The sequence below is a fragment of the Camelus bactrianus genome, chromosome 1, assembly GCF_048773025.1.
Source record: "Camelus bactrianus isolate YW-2024 breed Bactrian camel chromosome 1, ASM4877302v1, whole genome shotgun sequence".
In the NCBI taxonomy this organism is placed as follows: Eukaryota; Metazoa; Chordata; class Mammalia; order Artiodactyla; family Camelidae; genus Camelus; species Camelus bactrianus.
In genome coordinates this window covers 70,351,446-70,374,793 of record NC_133539.1, presented here as the reverse complement: position 1 = coordinate 70,374,793, position 23,348 = coordinate 70,351,446, and the positions used below count along the sequence as shown (strand labels likewise).

The window sequence follows — 23,348 nt, the reverse complement described above, 5'->3', positions numbered from 1 at the left end:
GTGTTGCTAAACTCCTGCAGCTTTTTTTTTGTCTGTGAAACTCTTTATTTCTCCTTCTATCCTCAAGGATAGCCTTGCTGGATAAAGGATCCTAGGCTGCATCTTTTTTTCATTCAGGGCTTTGAATATATCTTGCCACTCCCTTCTGGCCTGTAGTGTTTGTGTAGAGAAATCAGCTGAGAGCCTTATGGGGGTTCCCTTGTAACTTACTCTTTGCTTTTCTCTTGCTGCCTTTAGAATCATTTCTTTATCCTTGACTCTGGCCATCTTGATTATGATATGTCTTGGTGTGGGTCTATTTGGGTTCTTCCTGTTTGGGACCCTCTGAGCTTCCTGTACTTGGATATCTGATTCCTTGTTTAAGTTTGGGAAGTTTTCAGTCATGATTTCTTCAAAAACCTTTTCAATCCCCTTTGATCTTTCTTCTCCTTCTGGGACCCCTATTATGCAAAGATTGGGACGCTTTATATTATCCCATAGGTCCCTTATGCTATTTTCATTATTTTTTATTTGCTTATCTTGTAGTTCTTCTGAATGGGTGCTTTCTATTGCCCTGTCTTCTAGATCACTAATTCGTTCCTCTGCATTATCTAGTCGGCTTTGCACAGCTATTAGATCATTCCTCATCTCTGTCAATGAGTTTACCCATTCTACTTGGCTCTTCTTTATAGCTTCAATTTCATTTTTGACATATTTTATATCTCTAAACACTATCTCTTTTAATTCCTTCAGCAATTCGATCACTCCTTTTTTGAAATCTTGATCTAGTAGGCTATCAATGTCTATTTCGTTGATCTTTCTTTCAGGGGATTTCTCTTGTTCTTTTAATTGGGAAAGGTTTTTCTGCTTCTTCATCTTGCTCATACCTCTTTGGCACTGTGGTTTATGGAGTATCAGTTGTTTATTTTGGTCCTTAAGGATTTTATCTATCTAATGCCTATTTAGGAATAGAACTTAGGAAAAAAAGAAAAAAAATAGAGAGAAAGAATTTTAAAAGAAGGGAGAAAGAGGGTTTGAAAACAGTGTATAATGAATAATAGACGAGTGAGTTGAAGCAGAGTATTAATCGGGTTGAGACGCCCTTTTAAAACCTTTACAAAAAAGGGGGGGGGGAGATGAATAGATGTATTTGAAACCTGTGTCTAATCAATAGCAGGACATCAAAACCCAAGAGAAATAGAAATGAATTAAGAAGTAAAAATTAAGAGAGTAATATAAAATAGAACAGGTAAAAACAGATTTAAAAAAAAGGGGGGGGGGGGCGGTTTGTCGGTGTTCTCCTGGAGTCTGTGTGCTTTTAATGTGAAGTCTTTCTGTCTTCGTCCTGTTTTGGAAGCTCAGCTTGCTGTTTTCAGAGGCCCTCCGTTGGCGCCCTCTTCTGTGCTGCTCCCAGCACCTGTCGGCAAGCAGATCGCGCCTCCTCCTAACACTGGGTCAGGTGCAGCTCTCCTCTGCTGTGGGTGGGCGGGTCGCTGCCCCTCCGGATGCAGCAGTCAGATGTTGCAGACTGGCCAGGTAGGAGGGCGGGTCATGCCCCCTCCCAGCACCTCGGCCAGGGGCTGTGTTCCTGCCCGAAAGGCGGGGGGGCCGCTCTCCTTCTACCTGCTCCGCAGGTAGCTCCGCTGCTCTGTGCGGCTGCGCACTCCGCCCTGGTCGGCGCTCCGCGGGTGGGCTCTGGGAAGACCGAGGGACAGACTTGTCCCTGCTCCGAGCCAAAACCCAGCTCCTTGTTTGTCTTTGTGGAGCAAGTTCTCTGAGGGACCAGGATGGAAGGATCCTATCTGCCCCGGGCTGCAGGCCAGTCTCAGTCTGGCCTTTGAGGCTGCTAAGCCCTTCGGTGCGGATGCAGGTTTCGCCCCCGCCCCTGCCTGAGTGCTAAGCGCGGAGGATATGGCGGCTGTGCCTGAGCCCCGCCTCTCTTCCCCCCCGAACACTCAGAGATGGGGGTGTGCACCCTTCCCCCGAGAGCACATCAACCTTGCTGTTTTATGGAGGGCCCAGGTTGTTCTGCCCTGTGCACCCACAGCCACGGCGTGCAGCCCCTTGCGTTCCCCCGGGGCTGCCTCTGTGCAGCCACTTCCGTCCTCCGCCCGGCTTGTGCAGCCTGGCCCAGCCCGCCGCTGCCGGCCCGCGTCTCAGGCTGGGTGTCGGGGGGACGCTCTGTGCCCGTTTAACTTAGTTCTGTTAGTCAAGGGCTGCTCTGTACAGATTCGAGCCTCGGAGGCTCCCCCTCCGTCCCGCTGGCCTCTCAGTTGGAGAGGGGAGACCCAGAGAGCGAGCGCCAGTCCTCCTTTGCCGCTCCCTCCCCGCGGGACCCGTCCCGCGCTGCTTTGCCTTTTGTTCTTATTTTTTTCCTTTTCTCCTACCAGATTTTTGGCGTCTTTATCTTTTGAAGAGGGCGATGTTCTGTTGGAGTTCCACAGGTGCTCTGGTTGGCTGAGTGGGTCTGTAGATGTGGGTCTTGGTGTATTTGTGGGAGAGGGTGACCTGCGAGCGTCCTTCTACTCCGCCATCTTCCTCCTAAAATTCTGATATGCAGTTTATAAAGGTTTTAAATACTCCATTGTATAGTTTAACCATGCTTTACTTAACAAAACTTTCCTTTAGAGTTATTTTATTGTTCCCAGTGGTTTATGTTTTAAATAATTATGTGATGAAATCTTCATAGCTAGACCCTTTTTGCAAATTCCTGATTATTTGCTTAAAATAAATTCCTTGAAGTTGAATTTTGGATCAAAGAATACATTTTAAGCCTAGTGATATCTGCTACCAAATAACTGTACTTCAAAAAAGTTGTAACAAGTATTTAATCATCAGCAGTGTCTGTTTTCCCACACCCTTCCCAAAACAGTATATTACCATAAAAAAGCAATCTTAGCCACTTTGAAAGGAGAAACTGGATCTCCTTTTGATTTAATTTGCATTTCTTTGATACTGAAGTTGCACATTTTTTATTGTCCCTTGCATATCATTTTTGGTGAATTGCCTGTTTGTGAACTTTTTCCTCTGCCCCTTGTCTTATTTGTATGTTTATGCTGATAATTTTTGAATTCACAACTGTTCAAATTAGTAACAGTGTATTTTGTGCTTTGAATTGGGTTTTTCTCAACACAGAGGATACACTACTTTTTGCATAGAAGATAGATGAGGAAAAAACTGACATACATATATGTGGTATACGTACATAAGTATATATACACGTGTGTGTGTATCTGTCAAGCATAAAAAGTTACTTAATACTGTTCTGTGTATCTTATTGAGTATTTCTTTATGCAGCATTATCTTATTGATCATCATTCAGGGTTCTGGAATAATTTAGTAGTTTAATTAGAAGTAAAGCATAATAACATTGATCTCACTCTACTTGTCTGACTTGTAAATTATTCTTCAGTAATATTATATTGTGTTGGATTTTCTCTTTTAAGTTTTTCAAACATTTTTCAAGTTTTCAGTAGGTGGCAGCAACAGAAAGCATTTCATTTGGTTCAAAATGTAATCAGGCATTTATAAGGGACAATATAAAGGAACTTGCCCTAAAGGTGAAGAGCTTTGTGATGGAAGCTACTCCCGAAATGTAAATTCAGGGTGAGGTCTGTAAGTATTTCACAGCCCAGTTAAGAAGTAAGCTCCAACATATACTCTTTTTGGGAAAATGCACTTTTCAGTGTTGCAGGGTTTACTTGTTATAGCATGTTCTCCTATTCTGGGGACTCTTACTCCCACCACCACCACCTCTATTTATATTTACAGTGAAAGCCACTTTGAGACAACCAGCCTCCTTTCTAGAGGAGTGGCCTTTTGAATGATGACCATTTAATACACAGCCTTGAGTAATTTAACAGACTAAAAATATATGCAAAGAAAATGTGGCCTTTTTAGGCCACCGCTTCCATTTTGAGTGCTCTTCAGTGGGGCTTCATTTTGCTAATTTTAAAATTGAGGGCTAGTCGGGGTCTCAAGAGTATTTGCAGTGAATGTCTTTAGATCATAACACCCCCCCAAAGTTGGTTAAGCATTGTCTGTAGTCCGTTCATGAAGGGGCAAGCAACCCCACCACAGGGCATCTGGGGACATGCCTGCTTTTGTTCCCAAACTGAAATGACAGGTGGTATTTTGTCCTGTAGGCCAGGAGGGGTGGCTGTAAGATAGGCCTCATGGTTGTGGGTGTTGAGGTGGGAAGAGGGACACTTGCTACTCTGGTCAGTTTAAAGCTCATGATGATTTTTGATGGCAAAGAGACCAGGTTGTTCTGAACTAGAAGCAACCAGAAACCGTAGGGAAAATAAGGAACTGTAAGCAATGGCTTCCTTTCTTAAGATCACCTCAAAATGAAGAAGAACAAATTGGAATTCAGGGACAAAATGAAGGTGGCCTAGAGTGGGTTTTCCTGCTCCATCGATTAAGATTTGGGAAGGTTAAACATTCTTATGCCCTTTATTCCACTCCAGATTAAATTCTCTGTGTAAACATATATTAAGAAAGGAAAGTTGCCAGTTCTAGACTGCAAGGCTCTTTAGGGCAGGGACTATGTGTTTATCAGCAAGATCTCAGCTCAACACAAGTACATACTGAGCACTCAGCAAGTTTTTATTGACCTATTATAAATGAAGTTAACTCTTCTTAGTGACCCTCTCCTCTTTCTTCCTTTCATATCTCCCTAAAACTGCCCCTTCCTGTGCTCAACAGCAAGCTGTGTGTTTACAGTGAAGTGTGCATTAACTCATCCTCCTCAGCAAGAATACAGCTTAGAGGAGAAGGTTTCTGGTGAAGAAGGGCTATTGTTGGCTAGCCAACAGAGAAGAGATTCCCCAGCCTTCACAGCTGGTTTTTAAAAGATTAAAGCATTAAAATTTTGCAGGCTAAGAGAAGAGAAGAATTTCATGAGACTTGAAAATACATTCCCAGCCCCTTGCATGTTGAATTAGGTTCCAATAGAGTACTTAAGTGATTCAAGTATTCTTGAATCATATTTTCTGTACTTCCAAAGCACTTGTTATCAGGAGATGGACTGCTTCTATAATACTTTCACGAACATTTACATTTGTATCTTGTTGGATCTTGCTTGTTTGTCCTTGTTTTAGTTAAGGTAGTATTTTCTCTTGCGGTAGATTGCAGATACCTTTGAAACAAAACGTGATTTTTAAAATTCTTGTTGACCTTTCTTTAGAACCAAAGACAGTATTCTATGTCCCAGGAGTACTGAAAGAATCTTAACTGACTGTCCAAGAAAAATAGGCCATTAGTGGTCACTGTTATCCCACAAAAAATGCGAACAACATTCAGGAGCTCCAGAATCAGTTCCTGGTTCTGCTACAAGTTCTAAGACCCTGGACAAATCTCTGAGCCACAGTTGCTTCATATGTGAAAAAAGGAGGACAGAGTAGTAGTTTTAAGGTTTTTCCCAGCTTCTTGATTCTCTGAGTCAGTATTTCAATGATTGTATCAAACAATCATTGCTTATTTATCTCATTTAAGAAGTAACCATATACCACCTGGTAACAGGATGTATTAGTTGGGATACAGACTAAGCAGCAGTAACAGTCTCAAAAAATTTTTGGTGGCTCAAAAAGGGAATAATGTTATTTTGGTCCTCATTAACCATCCTAGAGTAGTCAGGTACCCCAAGACAGATGGATAACTGATTCACCAGAACATTCAAAGCCCAAGGCTACTTCTGTTTTGTTGCTCTGCCATTGCCTGGGGTACTATCATCTGCACGGTAGAAGCTCATTCACATGGGACATGAGAGAGTCCAGGACGAGCAGCTTCATCTCCAAGAAGACCTGGAAGTTACAAACATACTTCTGTTCAAATCCCATTGGCTAGAATTTAGTCCTGTGGTCACATCTATAGCCAGGAGAATAGAGAAGTCTTTACCAGCGTGACATGTATGTCCACCTAAAACTTTAAGAGTGGAGGTGGAGGAGGGGTTCTGTAATGGAAAGGAAAGGGAGGAGATTGTATACTGCGGTACAGTTTCCACCACTATGCCTTCTATTATGTTTTTAAGCAACTGTAATTTTTTTTATTTCACTGTTTATTGTTTTTCTATCTTATCTAGTGAAATAGGCTAAGATCAGGATCTGCGACTTATCCTTATATGTATACCTCACAGCACATGTCAAGGTATCTTGAATATAGATGGCATTCAATAAAAAGATGTATATGTTATTTATATATTGATTTTCCAGAGCATGTAAGTAAGCAGTATGTCCAACGTCCCCTCCCTACCATTACCCTGCTCCATCTACTTACTGCTTGCGTAGTGAATGTTACATGTAAAACTTTAAACCTAAACCTAGTTCAGGAGACTATATTGGAACCTATGAAGTAGTAAAATTTTAAAATATATATTATAGATATAGGTTGATTGATTGATTGGGGGCAGGTTGCTACTAGTAGCAGCTTCTGTCTTTTTGGGGTAGCATGATTACATGTAATGGAAAACCAAGAGCTTTCCAGAGTGACTTCATCATTTGGTTTTAAGTGTATTCCCTGGACATCACATATAGTTATATTTATGAGAAACTTTGAAACAGATCTTTCTCTGAAATATTTTTGGGTTCTGTCCTCTCTGTTCCCTTCGTTAGTGTTCGTAATAAAGAAGTGACTTCAGTGCTAAGTGTGAGTCTACACAGTGTGATCTTATTTATGGATAGTTGTGTAAGGCTCATTTTAAAAACAAGCCACATTTGACTGACTCTGTGTTAACATCTTCTCTACTCTGACTTCCAGTTCCTTCACTGCTGCACTTACACACTATAATCCAGTGTGGAGATGAAAAGCACTAGTATGTACCTTACCTGTTTAGATTTGATCTGAACTATCTTGGAAGAATTGTCCTATTCTCGCATATCCAGTTTTCCCAAATCCTTCCCTTTCAAGTTTATCTCCTTTGATAACTGATTGTAACCACCCAGCCCAAAATGATCATTCTATCAGAAAGGGAAGAGGCTTAGTTCAAGCCCTGAGCAAACTACTGCATAAGGACAGGGTGTGTTTGTATAAGACAAGCCTTTATTCCCTTTACAAACATCCAACTTGCCAAAGACAAGCAAACAGCAAGTCCTAGATGTAGTCTGGACCAGGAAGAGTGGCTCCCAGCCTTTATTCAGCCTCACCCCACATTCCCAGGGCTCTCACTGAGCCTCAATGCCACCCATCTTCGTTCTTGGGACATTTTTCTCTAAGGGACAGGACACATTTTTTTCAGCTAAGGACTTGATCTTACTTTTCTGTGTCAACAGAGGGCAGCAGAGAGCACCACTCTAGCCTGACCTGTAGGTCTCAAACATTTGAGTCAGGCCCGACCCCCTAGTGCCTACGGAGACAAATACGTGGGGGACTTGTTTTTAGCTCTGGCAAAGACTGGGGCTATTACAGGCATGGTGGAGGGGAGGTTCTAAACATTTTGCATCATGTGGGAAAGTCCTATGCCTGGAAGAATATTCCTACCCTCAAATGTCAGTTAACTTCCTTTCAGTATTGTTCTCCAAAATCAAGTAAAGTATTCCTGCCTAATTTAGCACTTTCATCATTTTGTGTTGGTATTCATCTTACCAAAGCTCCTTGATACTAAAGCTTTTTCATCTTTGCATTGTCACTTTTTAAATTCACTTTAAATTTTAGTTATTAGAGTGGTAGACAAATCTTTAATGGAGGAGGGGCAAGAGGTAGTAGGTAGAATTTAAAAGTAAATGTCACTAGGTTACAGAGTTTAGATAGATCTAGATTAGATGAACCAATCTTCCTGAACCTTAATTTTCTCACATATACAATAAGAATAACACCTACCTTACTTTAAAATATTTTGTAAATTGTAAAATGAAGTACAAGATTGTTTACAAAGAATGTCTAGGACCAGACTTATTCACAGTTATTATTTCTGGAATTTAGATATCCAAACCTCTAAAAGAGAAACAACATAAAAAAGATATTTTAGCACAAAAGGCATGGTGTATAATATGGGATATAAATAATAAGAAGAAACAGGTATGTGTTATATGTGTCTATTATAGAATAGTAATTTTTAAACTTTTTGTACCACAACTCATAGTAAGAAATATAACTTTCATAGTATCCCATTACACACACACATATAACAAGTTTCCTGAAACAATATACTTAACTTCAGCACATGGGATATAATATTTTCTATTCTGTTCTATTTAATCTCATTTTTAAAATGATGGTCATGGCCCACTAAATTAATCTTACAGTCCACTAATGGGTTGCAACTGCAGTTTGAAAAATACTTTCTCAAAAACCCCTTTATATATCATGTGAGTCTGTTAAAGAATGTATTTTCTGTCATCCTTTTGAATCTAGCAAATATTTGTTCACCTTAAAGTGGAAAAAAGGCATATTACACAGATACTAAATATTTAGGGATGTAAATGCATTTGTTTTTCTTATTCTCATACTGAAAATTATTACTTGTATTACTTACTCTTTACCTTAAAAATATCAAAAAGTGTGCAATAATTTAAAGATTAATGCAATCTTGTATGTGTTTGTATATTCTTAAAACAATTTTCTTAACAGCTTTATTGAGGTAAAATTGACATACAATGAGTTGCACATGTTTAAAGAGTACAGTTTGATGCATTTTGACATAAGGATACACCCATGAGCCTGTCACCACAATCAAGATAATGAACACATGTGGCACCCCCAGAGGCTTCCTCAGGCCCCTTTGTCTTCCTTCTGTGCCACCTTCCCCTTTACCTGGCATAATTTTGTTTTCTGTCACAGTACTTTAGTTTGCATTTCCTAGTATTATCTATATATACATTCATAAAGTATATAGTCTTTTTTGTTTGTTTGTTTAATGGAGGTACTGGAGATTGAACCCAGGCCCTCAGCCATGCTAAGCATGCACTCTACACTGAGCTATCTGGTTTCTTTCATACAATATGATTACTTTTAGATTCATCTGTGTTGTAGCATGTATCAATAGTACATATCTTTTTATCACTGTGTGGATTTACCACTGTTTGTTCATTCACTTGTTGATGGACATTTATGTTGTTTTCGTTTTGGGACTATTACTGATCAAACTGCTATAAAGATTTGTGTATAAATTTTCATATGGACTTTCATTCACTTGGGGTAAATTACCTAGGAGTGGAATAACTATATCATATGGTAGGTGTATGTTTAACATTTTAAGAAACTGGCTATGTTTTAATAGCTTCTGTTGAAGGAAAGATCGAACAACAGTTCTTTCACTGCAGTGGTTGTCTTCCTGACACCCTACCTCTAGTTCTCAGTGTATTCTTTCTGGTGGTGCATCTGGAGTATCGCCTTCTTAGGAGAAAATAACCTTTGTTCCGTAAATTTATGAGATTATTACGTGTTAGATCTTTATGGCCCCAAGCACTTAAAAAATTACCTCTTGCCATACTGAGTCAAAATCATTAAAACAGGTCTAACTGTGTAATTTATGGATAATGTGTTCTGTTAAATTCTTATTTTCCCAACAACAACAACTTTGATTCTTTAAAACAAATATATCAAATATCTGGGTCTATCAAAAATAAATATTTCAGGTATCTCTTTTTTTCCTGGAGCTCTCTGCATATAGTCTGCCTAGGTGGTCCTGAACAATCTACTTCATGAAATAATTTCTAACAGATTGCTTTTCATTTGCCTGTTACTATCCTTACCACTATCACAGATCAGGCTGCCAGGCCTGTGGATTATTCACAGGCCTGTGGGTCATACCCTTCAAATGGACTTCTTCAGTAACTTTTTAAATGGGTAATTATACATATTCCCCAGAAAACATATCCAATTGTTTGGATGCTTCTTGTGTGAGACTCCCAGTTATTTTTCTCTTATAGGCAGACTAGTATAATGAGAGCATAGGTTCTGGAAACTGCTGCCCTTTTTTCTTTTAATTGAAATATAGTCAGTTTACAATGTCGTGTAAATTTCTGGTGTACAGCATAACAGTTCAATCATATGCCCTTTTTTTTTCAAACTGGCTTTGTGACTTCAAATTATTTAGCCTTCCTATGTTTCACATTCCTCCTCTTAAAATGGAGATTAAAATACCTACTCAAAATTGTATTAATTAAATGAGATATTTATATAGGGCTCTTAGCACAATACTTGACATATAGTAAAGTTGATAAAAGTCACTGACTTTAAAATATCAAAGATAGAGCTTGCTATTGAGAAGAAATGTTGGGTCTTAAAAATGTTGAACGTGACAAAGACAATAATGAAGTACAAATACTATGTGAGAGTGAGAAAACAGAATTTGAAAGTTAATCTAGTGAAGTGTTGGCAGTATTAATGTCAAAAAAGGGACTCTCATAGTTCAGGGAATCTGATATTGGGGTGTCTTGAGTATGACAGAAGAGAATCAATTAATGACATTGTATTAATAAGAACTCTTTTGGCTACCAGTGACAAAAAACTTACATCAAACTGGTTTAGGCCCCCCAAAAAAGGATGGGGAGGGAATGGATTAATTGGTTTATGTAATTGAGAGATCTAGCAGAGTAACTAGCTTTAGACAGGACTGAAGTTAGATGCTCAGTTACTTTTGTCAGGAATCCTTTATCTCTCATATCTGCTTTCCTCTGCCCTATCTATGGACAAAGATGACAGTTCTCTACATACCTTATAGCTCATGTCCCAGTTAAACAGATATGCCTTCTCCCCAATAGTTGTAGCAAACATCATGAGAACATGGATGATTCTCATTGGCTGGCTGAGATCATGTGTCTGTCTTTTCACTGATCATTATGACCCACCAGGTGAGTTGGCCAGCTTTGTGCTACATGTTCACTCTTGAAGCCCTACCCTCAGGTGGGGTTGGCTTCATCTGAACCACTTGCACTGAGAGTGGAGGAGAGATGGTTTTCTCAAATGAAGAAGATGCAGGGCTAGACTTAAAATAATGGCAATTTTTCACTATTTCTATGTTTTGATCTTCAATTGTGTTACATGCATTATGAGGCTAAAGTGGAAATGCCAACTTGTATCTTGCTAAAGAAGGGGGAAATGAAAATGGAATCAGAAGAATAGAAGTTAAATGGTTAACTTTTTTACATGACCTCTCAGAAAGTACTACGAATTCTATATGGATGAATAAAACAATATATAAAGCATTTTTTACTCTTTCAATATGTAAAGTGCCTTTATTACTGAAGATATTATTTTTAGTCCCACAATGGTTTGGTTTATGTAACTTGCCAGAATGTGTATGTTATGGAGTGGTGTATTTCAGGGATGTTAAATATTTTATTGAGAAATCCATTTGCTTTTGATTTAATTTTAGTGCATTTTCATTATCAATCAGAGAATTCTTACATCCCTTGTTTGTAATCATCCTTTCAACAAGGATAATACATTAAAACTTCATTAAGCTGTTAAGATTTACTTCTAAAAAGCATATAAACTCTCTAAGCAATTACTTTTCTCCAGTTAACTAGATGTTTTATTATCCTTTGATTAAAAAATATTAGACTTCAAATCCACTTAACTCACAATATTCTTCAAAGTTTGCCATAATTACATGTATTTTTAGGGTTTTTATCATAAAGATAGATGATTGTAGAATTTAACATGAGGCTTTCATCTTTTTAAAAGTTAATAGATATGTATTTAGTATAAATTTTTTATTTGTAGTCTACCTTTTCTAAAAAGATTTGAAGTGCTTATCACGAAATATATATATATATATATAGCAAGGTTAACAAAGGGAAAATCAAACCCCAAACAAGGAAGATAAAACAAAAATGAAAACCATGAAAAGCTAAAATAAACTGTATATAGATACAGATAGATTGATAGATTTGAGCATAAAGTTGGCTCTGAGCTTCCCACCAAGGACAAAAAAAAAAAAAAAAAATGGCATTTCAGTGGATTACACTGCTGTCATCTAAAAGGTAGATGCCTAATAATTCTTTAAGAACAGAAAACTTTCCCCTGGTCCTGAGTTCTAAAACCAATTCCTCATGTGAATTTATTACATGTGAGACGTCATGCAAGATAATAGAGAATGTAAAGGCGGTATGACTGTTCCTTATAATAGTTCTTGATGAAATTAAGGCCATAACATAGAAGTGTAACTCAGTAATAATGCTTCTGCTAAGGAGTACCAGGCTAATGATATTTAGGTAGCATGTAGCTTTCTGATGATCTCCCTTGTTGCAAGGACAGATTTTAGTAATACTTATATGTTTTTCCCTAGATGTTTCTTAAATATTATTTTCTCAGATAAACATTTAATTACAGCTAGATAACAACAACAACAAAGTTGAAGTAATAGTTGGCTGAGGTCTTTGAATATTGAAACTTGTTTGAGGAGCCATAGACTTTGAAAACAGGGAAAGTTAGGGTCAGAGTTCTGGTATGGCAGTGGAGAATTCTGACTAGTGTCCTCACCTATTAGACACATTGTTTAATGTATTAGTTCATACAAACTACATCTTTCTGTAGAAAAATTTAGTTGGGTTTTTTTTTTTTTTTTTTTTGATAAAGAGAATTTTTGTTCACCTCGCTTAACTTCGTGACAGTTTTCCCCCTCTCACCTGAATTCAGGACCTCAGAGAGTATTCCCCAGCCTCCCAAAGGAAAATGATTTGGATAGGCTTTTCTTTGGAAGATGTGTCACTAGTACATCTTTTTAAAATGTCCAGCAAAAGTCTGTTCAAGCTTTATCATAAGCAAAATAAAGCTTTATTTTGTTTATTCTTTTCTGTGTCTTTTATTCCTGAATCTACATAGTTACTGAAATTTGCTTTGTTAAGAGAGTAGAAGGGCCCATGGTATTTAAATTAAAACGATCATAAAACAAAAACAGTTACCAGTGTCATTCACTGAGTACCTTATATATGCAGGTACTCTGCTGAGGTGTTTACATGTGTTATTTAACTTTCACATAATAGGCAAAGCCTATTATTATCCCCACTTTATTTTTCTTCCAGCTTTATTGAGATATAATTGACATACAACACTGTATGAGTTTGAGGTGATTTGACTCACATACATCACGAAATTACTACAATAAGTTAAGTTAACATCTATCATTTTATATACATAGAAAAGGAAAAAAAAGACAAATATTTTTCCTTCCTTGTGATTAGATCTCTTAGGATTTACTCCCTTAACAACTTTCATCTGTAACATACAGCAGTGCTAATTATAGTAATCATGTTGTCCATTTTATCCTTAGCACCTATTTATCACATAACTGGAAGTTTGTACCTTTTGACCACCTTCATCACCATACAAAGATATTGCATTATTAATAACTATATTCCCCACACTGTACATTTCATCTGCACTTTAATAATGAGAAACTGACACTCAGGTTTATCTGAACTTACATTAACTAATAAACGACAGAGTCAGGATTTGAACCCAGATCTCTTTACTAGCTTTGAACCATGCTGGTTACCTGTGAAGGAAATCTGAAGCTTCATGCATTAGCATTGAGGTCATTATACTCTTTCTTTTTCCTGGTATTTATGACAAAAATTGCCACTGGGTTATACTACTTTGGACTTCTCTTAGATTCTGGTTTAAATGAGTCATTTTCCTTAAAAAAAAAAAATTTTTTCTGAAGAAAAAATCCAACTCTAGAGTTGCTCATATTTATATAGCAGAATATTGTACCTAAACTTCTTAAATTTTTTCCTGATAATGAGTTTTTAATATTTTCTTGAGAAAGGAGACCATAGTCATCTTCTGGTCATTATTGAAATTTGAAGCGTTTCATTTGGTTTGTGAAAGAGCTTACGCACTTTGATAATGGTTTTGCAGTCCTCCATACTTAGTATCCCACATGCTGAGATGAAAAGTTACTTGTGATGATGGGACTTGGTTTAATATCTCTAGAGTTGCAGTGTTCCGTTCAGTAGCCACCAGCCATATGTGACTATTTTTCAATTTAAATTCATTAAAATTAAATAAAATTTAAAATTCAGTTCCTCAGTTATAAACGCACATTTCAAATGCTAAGTTGCCACATGTGGCTACTGTAAGAGACAGTGAAAATTATAGAACATTTCCATCATTACAGGAAATTCTCAGGAAGTGTTGCTCTAGGACGTTCATTTTTCATGGCCCCCTCTCCCTACCTTCCAAATTCTGTCCCCACAATAACACTGGCCTCCTCTAAGAATAATCTGTGCAGTTTCTGTAGTTTGGGGATACAACTTATCTTCCCAGTGATTTCCCATGATATCTGACTTAGAGAAATTTTTGTTGGCACAGTTGATATTTCTGTGCTTATGAGGAGGCATGCTAACCCAGACTAAGTTCATCTTACTAAAATGGCAAGTCTGTAGAAGCAGCTAATTTTTATTTGCCAGATTATATATTAAGCCAACATCTTAAGTGGCTGTTACTAGAACCATTTATATACTCTGTTTTGTTGAATTCCTTCAGAGACCTATCCTGATTCCTAGCGAACTGACTGAGTAATGATGTTGCTGTCAAACTTTACAGTGAACACGTTAGCTTCTGTAACAGATCTGGCCACCTCATTGACATGTTCCACAAAGAGGTTGCCTCTCTATTAGTTAGTCTGTATTATTTGGAAGGTTTGTTTTTGTTTTTTTTTAAATCCAGTTCTTTCAGTGTATTCTATTGGCTTTGGTTAGTATTGAAGGAAACAGAGATGTCTTCTTTCCATTTGTAGGTTCTAAAATAATCTTGGGACAGAGACATATTGATTGATACAGGTCAGTGTGGTGCACTCAGGCCTACTAGGAACGTACCAGTACTGTACTGGTCTTGAGCACACGCATCTCACATGGGTAAATTTCTTTCGTCTGTCTTTTCCATAATGATATTCTACAGTAAGCTCCTTTACAGAAATTTGTTGAATATGTTGTTTGCCAATAATATTCTATTGCTTGAGTATATAGAACAGTATACTGAACATCTTTGCTGTGTGTAAAGTAATCCTGGAAAGTTTTTTTTTCCCCAAATAAGGTAAGCAGTGAGAAGTACTTACTAGTGTCAGGTTTGAACCCTTCAGAACCACACAGGAACAGGCAACCACTTTTCTTCTCTCGGCTGTACAAATAATCTGATTGAGAGATACAGTAGATATCTGTTCAGAATGTTTTTGGTCACTGGACACCTTATAACCATAGCCTTATATTAACCACTGTTGTTCCAGTTTCAAGGATTTGAAGCCATTTCCCAAGTTTAAAAAAGTTGTGATCAGTATTAGTAAATTGTTGGTAATTATGAAGTGAAATTATGGGGTACAAAGGCAGTAAATTATATTAATCTCTACTTTTGTGTAACTTTGAAAAAATTTAAAGTGAAGAGCAAAAAAGTTCACAAGTTATTTTATTTTTTGCCTCTGAGTTGTATGAGTTTCTTATGTATTATGTATTAACCCTTTATCAGATACATGGTTTACAAATATTTTCTCCTATTCGGTAGGTTGCCTTGTCATTCTGTTGATTGAAACTTTTTAGTTTGATGTAGTCCCACTTGTCTATTTTTGCTTTTGTTGTCTATGCTCTTGGTGTCATTTGAAGAAATCATTGCCAAGACCAATGTCAAGAATGCGCAAGGGACTTGAACAGTTCTCCAAAGAAGACATACAAATGGCCAATAGGTATATGAAAAGATGGTGCCCAACATCATTATTAGAGAAATGCAAATCAAAATCACAGTGAGATATCACCTCACATCTCTTAAGATGGCTATTATTTTTTTAGAAAGATAACAAGTATTGGGAAGGTTGTGGAGAAATTGGAATCCTTGTACAATGTTGATGCCAGTGTAAAACAGTGCAACAGCTATGAAAAACGATTAGGCGATTTCTCATAAAATTAAAAATGGAACTACCATATGATCCAGCACTCTCATTTGTGAGTATATATGCAAAAGAATTGAAATCAGGATCTTGAAGAGATATCTGCACTCCCATGTTTATTGCCCCACTATTCACAGTAGCCAACATATGGAAACAAGCCAAGTGTCCATCGACAGATGAATGGGTAAAGAAAATATATACAGTGTATACAATGGAATATCATTCAGCCTTAAAAAAGAAATCCTTCCATTTATGATGACATGGATGAACCTGGAGGACATTATGCTAAGTGAAATAAGCCAGTCACAAAAAAAGACATACTGCATGATTCCACTTACATAACATATCTAAAATAGTCAGACTCATGGAAGCAGAGAATACAATAGTAGTTGCCAGGGGCTGGAGGAGAGGGAAATGGGGAATTTTTATTCAATGTGTATAAAGTTTCAGCTATACTAGGTGAGTAAGTTCTAGACGTCTGCTATACAACCCATTTCCATATAGTTAACAGTATGGTATTGTACTGTGCATGTCAAAATTTGCTAAGAAGTGGCTCTCGTGTTGTGTTCTTAACACAAAAACTAACAGCAATAATAACAAAAACCCAAAGAACACAAGGAACTTTGGGAAATATTGAATAAGTCTACTCCCTTGACTATGATTATAGTATCATGAGTGTTTGCATAGATCCAAGCTCATCAAACTGTACACATTAAATATATGTAGTTCTTTGTATATCAATTATACTTCAATAAAAGTGTTAAGATCTTTAAAATAAGAAAAACTTCAAATGTTATGAGCTCTTTGGGGGAATTTAATACAGCTTTTTTGTTATTAGTAATAAGGCATCTTACTAAAACCAAAATTTGCTCAAAGAAACATTAAGAGCTCTTTTGGTAAAATGACTGACTCAATAAAAAAAAATCTTAAAAAAAAAGCTCTTTTGGAGCTGTGCCTTGATTGAATATCAGAAGTTTAATAAACCAATGAGGAAATGTGCTACCCTTATTTAAATGTAGCAGTAAATTATTCTTCCACACCTACTTTTGATTCATCACAAATGTCAGCAAGGTGATATTATTCTACAAAACAATTACATTTATGTAATGTTTTCTTATATATTTCCTTAATCACTAAGTTATTATTCCCATTTTTTTCCTCTACTATTTTGCTTTTACAAGTCTTGGTGTGCAAGGCATATGTGTCTACTGGGCACCAGTTTTAGAAACTTACTTCTCTGATTTGTTTTTATCACATCAGATCAGGCACATTGTAGAACAGCAAGAAAAGGGTTAAAGAAAATAGCTCTAATGAATAAAAGATTGCCGTTATCTTCTATATGCACTTTTGGTAGCACTGATTCCACCGAAATTCTATTTTTGATTCCTTCATTCAATAGCAATAATACTGTTCTCATGACTATCACAGCTTGAAACACACGCACGCGCGCGCGCGCGGACACACTCACACACACACACCCTTCTCAGGCTGCCGGTCTGTCCTAAGGCAGTAGCAGACGCCTGATTGGTGGAGTCTGTTTATTCTGTGACCAGATTCCTTCTAAAAGAAGGCAGGCCATGACTGCCTGAAGCCTATTGGCCGAGGCTGCTCTGGACCCTCCCTTTCTTTTTCACGGCACACACCACAGCGAAGTCTGTGCGGAATCCTAAACCAGCCCAATTTACATCCATTCATGAATCTGTGACGTCAGCAAGACTTCGGGTCCTTTGCGGTGGGCTGGAGGATTGTGTGGGTGGAATCCCCCTCCCCCTTATTTTTCTAATTCTGCAAGGCTTTCTAAATTAACCTTCCATCTTTTAAAAGCAAGAAAATGGAACGGCATGTGTAGGAATTCTTCATTGTTGTGAGTATCGCACTCTGTTTTTCTGTTTCATCAGCATTTATTTCACAAGGACAGATGGAGAACGTATTTGTGATTTGAAGTGATTAGAAAACTGGTATTATTGAGGGAGACATGGTGAGAGAGATAGGCAGAGACAGAGGCAAAGAGAAACCTGAAACCCGGTTACAGCTAGGAGCGTCTGAAACTGACAGCTGGTTTTCCTTTGCTTGTCTGCCTGCTAGACGTGGACATTTTTCATTTACGGTTCTGCACGTTACCTCTGGATGCTGGCTTGGCTTTCCTTAAAGGGAGATTCATCTCTTGGAGAGATGATGTGAATTGCATTAAAGGAAAAACCCAGAACTGGTACCAGAAAGGTGCTGGGGAAAGCCGGGCCAGCTAGCCGGAGCAGGTTCTATCCTGCTGAGCCCTTGTCTTCCTTTCTGCCGTCCTTTCTGTTGTTTCTCACCCTTCACCTTGTCTTTGTTTCATAGTTGTATAACAGTCAATGTCTTGGGATTGCAGGTTGGAGACGGTGAATACTAATCCAACCTTTTTTATTTTACCCCCAAAAATCTTTTATTATGGGAGCTATATAGTAGTGTATTTATACATATTTGTAGCTCTTTATGTCATTCTATAGATTTTATGTTTTCAAAAACCTAAAGCCTGCACCAGAGGCAAAAGAGGAATTATCCTTAAATTGTGATTTATTTAACATCCCCTAATGAAAACTAGGTGGTTTCTTAGTATATCCCATAATTATATGCATAGAAATGCACATGAGCATTTTTCTAAGATGAAATTCCCAGTGAAAATCATTCACTCCGCTGTGTCTGGGAAACACGGAAAACTTCAGATAGGTTCCAGGTATGAAGTTGATTTGATAGTTTGCTTGGAGTTTTAACAAAAGTTAGTATTTGTAACTGAATTTGTTCCCTAAGGCTCAGGCTGATTCTCGTGAAAGTTGTGGTCGTCAAGAAGAGAGATGTGACATCGTGATATGTTCCGCCCCTGGGGCAGCGCCTTAACCCACATAATCTTTTCCAGCTGCCTCACTTTGAGCAGTTTGTATTCTGGTCAGCAGCATATACCTGGTTGTTTCCAGTGAGAGAGAACACAAAATGTCAGTTGTTTTTTTTTTTATCATTCAGCCTTGTCGTGTTTACCTTGTATAATCAATACTTAGTTTTGAGAACTAATGAAACAGGGTTCCTAAATTATGGCTTTAATGATATCTTTTGAATTATTCTTATCAATGAATCTTCCAACTGAAAACTCATTTCATTTCAAAATTACCTGAGGATTTGAAATTTTACTTATCTTGACATTGCCTTCACTTGTTATGTTTTTCTGAGTACATCTGAACTCACTAGAGTTATAGAAGGAAAACCTCTACCTGATTCTAAATCAGATTTTTGTCCTATACTTAGACAACTGTGATGTCATATTTTGCTATTTTTTATCTGCTGGGTTAAATAAATGACACAGTTCCCTATATTTATAAACTCCTAGACTTATTTCAGTGTTTTTCATGTATGTACCTTCAGAGACTTTGTTGAAAGGAACAATTTCAAAGTTATTTTAAATTATTAAAGTCTACTAAATCACTGCTAGATCAAAAGACTGAATCCTTAGGATTTTTTTTTAAATGTGTCTACATAATCAAACTCATCTTAGGAAATGTTCATCAGACTCTATCTTTTATATACATTTTGCCAAAGATAGCTTTATTTCCATGAAAGAAATACAGTCTGCACTTTGGATTTATTAAAGTAAAGCTATCCCTTTAAGGCGCAAAGTGGGTATAGAATCTCCCTCTCTCTCTCTCCACTCCTAGTGGCTGTATTCTAGATTATATTTATTTTCATGTATAGTGTAGTTGTAGGGGAAAAAAACAATAACTCTTAATTGTTTAATATCAAACAATAAAATCCTGTGTATCAGTGACTATCAATAGATGGCTTTCTGTTTAAAAATTGAAGCTACTCCAGAAGTAGGAATTTATTTATTTAGTAAACAAAGTCAGTCAAACCAGAGCCATGTCCTAGGGAGCTGTCAAAAGAATGGTTCCTAAGGGCCAGAGGCCACATCCACTGGTATATGACGGAACAACCATACTTTGAATGGCAGAACCGGTCAGTTTGGTTTGCACTGTCTGCCTGTCCTCTCTATGTGCTACAGCTGAATTAATTGCCTGGGAAGCTCAAATGAATCAAGATTGCCACGAAGACCAATTCTGCCAGGTGGCAGCCTGATTCTGACAATTTTGATTAAAATAAAAAATATTCATCAAGAACACTCTTTTACTTTTAAAAAAAAAAAAGTCATTTAAAAGATATCACATTCCTGTTCTGTGTCAGTTATTATTCCTTAAGGATGTGGGGTAGAGGAAGAATTAGAGGATGCCATCTTTACACCTAAGGAATCTAGAAGGTAAGATACCATACACTTAAGAGTGTTGTGGTTCAGAAATTTGTTTCTTTAAATAGACACTGAGATTAGAATTACCTTAGGAACTTCCTGTCTCTCTTTCCTATCCAGTGGTTTTTAGAATGTTCATAGAGTTGTTCAACCATCACCACAGTGAATTTTAGAACATTTTCATCATTGCAGAAAGAAACCCCGTAACCATTAGCAATCACTCCTCATTTCCCCTCAACCCTCAGCCCAAGGTAACCACTAATGTTTCTCTACACTTAGAAATCTTCCCTATTCTAATCATTTCTTATAAATGAAATCATACAGTATATGGTCTTTTGGACTACAGTTGATCCTTGAACAATGGTGGGGGTGGGGGCATTGATCCGAGTATAATTACACTTTGCCCTTTGTATCTGCAATTATTCCACATCCTTGGATTTGCCCAACCATGGACTGTGTAGTACTGTGGTTTTTACTTTTGAAAAATTCTAGGTATAAGTGGACCTGCACAGTTCAAAGCCATGTTGTTCAAGGGTCAACTGTAGCTTCATTTAATTTAGTATAAGATTTTCAAAGTTTTTCCATGTATCAGTGCTTCATTTTTTTATTGCTGAATGGTATTCCTTTTTATCCATTCATCAGTTGATGGACATTTAGGTTCTTTCCAAACGCTTTTGGGCCGCTATGGCTGCTATATGAATAATACTGCTATGTACGTTTGTGTACAAGTTTTTGTGTGAATATATGTTTTCACTTCTTTGGGGTGTACATCTAGGAATGGAATTGCTAGGTCATATGATAGCTATATGTTTAACGTTTTCAGGATTTTCTAAAAACTATTTTGCAAAGCAACAGCACCATTTTGCATTCCTACTAGCAATATATGAGGGTTTCAATTTCTCCACATCCTCATCAATAATTACTATCTATCTTTCTGATAAGAGTGATCTTAGTGAGTTTGAAATCGTATCACATTATGGTTTTGGTTTATATTTCTCTAATGGCTAATGGTGTTTACCATCTTTTCATGTGCTTATTTATTTGCCATCTGTATTTTTTGGAGAAATATGTATTCAGATCTTTTGCCCACTTAAAAATTGGGTTATTTATCTTTTTATTATTGAGTTTAAGAGTCCTTTATATATTCTGAGTAAAAGTTCTTTAATAGGTATATGGTTTGTGATTATCTCATTCTATGGGTTGTCTTTTGACTTTCTTGATATTGTTTGCAGCACCAAATTTTAATTTCTATAAAGTTCAATTTATCTATTTTTTTGGTCATTTTTTATTGTGCTTTTGGTGTCATATCTAAGAAGGCTTTACCTAACCCAAGGTTATGAAGATTTACTCCTGTGTTTTCTTCGAAGGGTTTAATAATTTTAGCCATTACATTTAGGTCTCTGATCCATTTTAAGTTATGTTTTGTGAATGATATAAAGAAGGGTTCAGCTTTATTCCTTTGAATGAGGATATTCCAGCAATATTTTTTGAAAAGACTGTTCTTTCCCCCATTGAATTGTCTTGGCACCCTACCAGGAAATTAAAAAAAAAAAATACTGATACCATGTTCCCGCCTCCAGAGATTTATATTTAATTGGTCTGTGGTGGGGGCCAGACATCTGCCTTTTACAAAAACTCTCCCCTCCCAAAAAAAACCTCCCCAGATGATTCTAATGTACAGCCAGAAATGAAAACTATTGGTATGGACAGAGGGTTAGTCTTCAAAAAGAAGAGAGACACTATTTCTAAATCAGGATACAGGATGAGTGAAGGAATAGTATTCTGATATGGAAAAGAGGGAAGAGAGGAAAATTAAGATTCATGCCAGAAAGCATTGATTTTCTTGCTAAGTAGGTGTTAGTCACTTTCAAAGAGTGAGAACATCATCAAAGCTTAGTGAAATATGTTAAAGGAAGAGAAGGAGCTAACACTTACTAAGCAACTTCTACATTTCTGTAAATCTGCTAGGAGCTTTTACATACATTATTTCATTTCAAATATAATCCTCATGGTATGAAGTAGATACTGTAACTCCCATTTTACAGATGAGAAAACAGGCCCAGAAAGTTTGCTGACTCAGCCAAAGACACCAGGTAGTGCACATTATACCCAATTTTTAAAGCCAGCTCTAAGTCTTAGTCACATTCTCTTTTTTCTGTATACCATGAATTTTGAGCATTGAGTCCTATCATGAATTGTGATTGGTCTGGTCCAGCATGAATCTAAAATCTTTTCTAGTAAAGCTCTGGACTGGACAAAGAGTAAAATAAGTTGGACCGTGGGGGTAATACAGGGTTAAGTGTTGGCACAGCAAGTGCGTTGGAAGATAAGAAGGTGGGGATAAATGAAAATTACCATGTGATGGCTAATCATGGAGCCCAGGCTAGCTATACTCTGCCTAGATGTAGCTGGAAGGAATAATCTTAAGAGGACAGAGGGCTGATACACTGGGCATGGGAGAATGATTAAAGGGAATGGTGGGGAGACCAGGGAGGAAACAAGGATATATCAAATAGAATCAGCAGGTGTAGAAGTGTTGTCATTCATTTAACAACAAATACTTATTGAGCATTTACTATATGTTCTAGGTACTGAGGACCTAGCAGTAGGAAAAAATAGACAAAAACTCTTGCCCTCTTGGGGGCTTATTTTATTGCAGAGGACAAACAATAAGTAAATTATGTTTAGACAGTGATAAATGTTAAGGAGAAAAATGAAGATGTGACGGGAATAGAGAGTGCTGGGTAGGGTAAAATCAAAAGGGACCTTTTCATCATTTGGTTTATGTGCAGATGCAGATTTCTCAAGGAGATTAAGGAAACATCAAACTGAGGGGTTGACCATGCCAGGCACTTTGAGTATACAAGGAGAGTATTTTCTAAGTACTAACTCAAAGCGAGTGTTTGATATTAACTTTTTTTCACCACTTTATACCCTGTGCCTGGCATAGTGTAGATACTTCATAAACGTGTTTATTGGCTAAGTACCTTTTGGGGGGATTAGTGATTTTTCCACTGGTTGGAGGCCAGGGCAGGGATGGTGCTTGGGAAATTTTTTCAAACTCTGCTTGCTGACCTAATAGGATAGATCCTTCTAAGTGTGCATGTGAGTGTATGTGTGTATGGGGGAGGGAGCCCTTCCATAATGTCACAACTGAGAATCACTGCATGGTGAGGTACAGTTAGTAAGGTGGATGTGTTCTGGTGTTCAGATGAATTGGGCAGAGAACCATCAGCATAGCGCATGCTGGAGACACTTGAATTTCTTTTGCTTTTTACACTT

At 37.3% G+C, this 23,348-nt stretch overlaps 1 protein-coding gene across 10 annotated transcripts in view; it reads left to right on the top strand.

Moving 5' to 3' along the window:
- Positions 1-23,348, top strand: part of MAP3K13 (mitogen-activated protein kinase kinase kinase 13) — a 153,004-nt gene that overhangs the window by 51,252 nt on the left and 78,404 nt on the right. The window contains exon 1 of one of the 10 annotated variants that reach the window (XM_045519731.2): positions 17,430-17,663. The exons of the other annotated variants lie outside the window; for them this stretch is intronic. The gene's annotated coding sequence lies outside the window, so the exon portion shown is untranslated. Of the gene's footprint in view, positions 1-17,429; positions 17,664-23,348 lie in introns of those variants that run through there. 10 annotated transcript variants of the gene reach the window in all.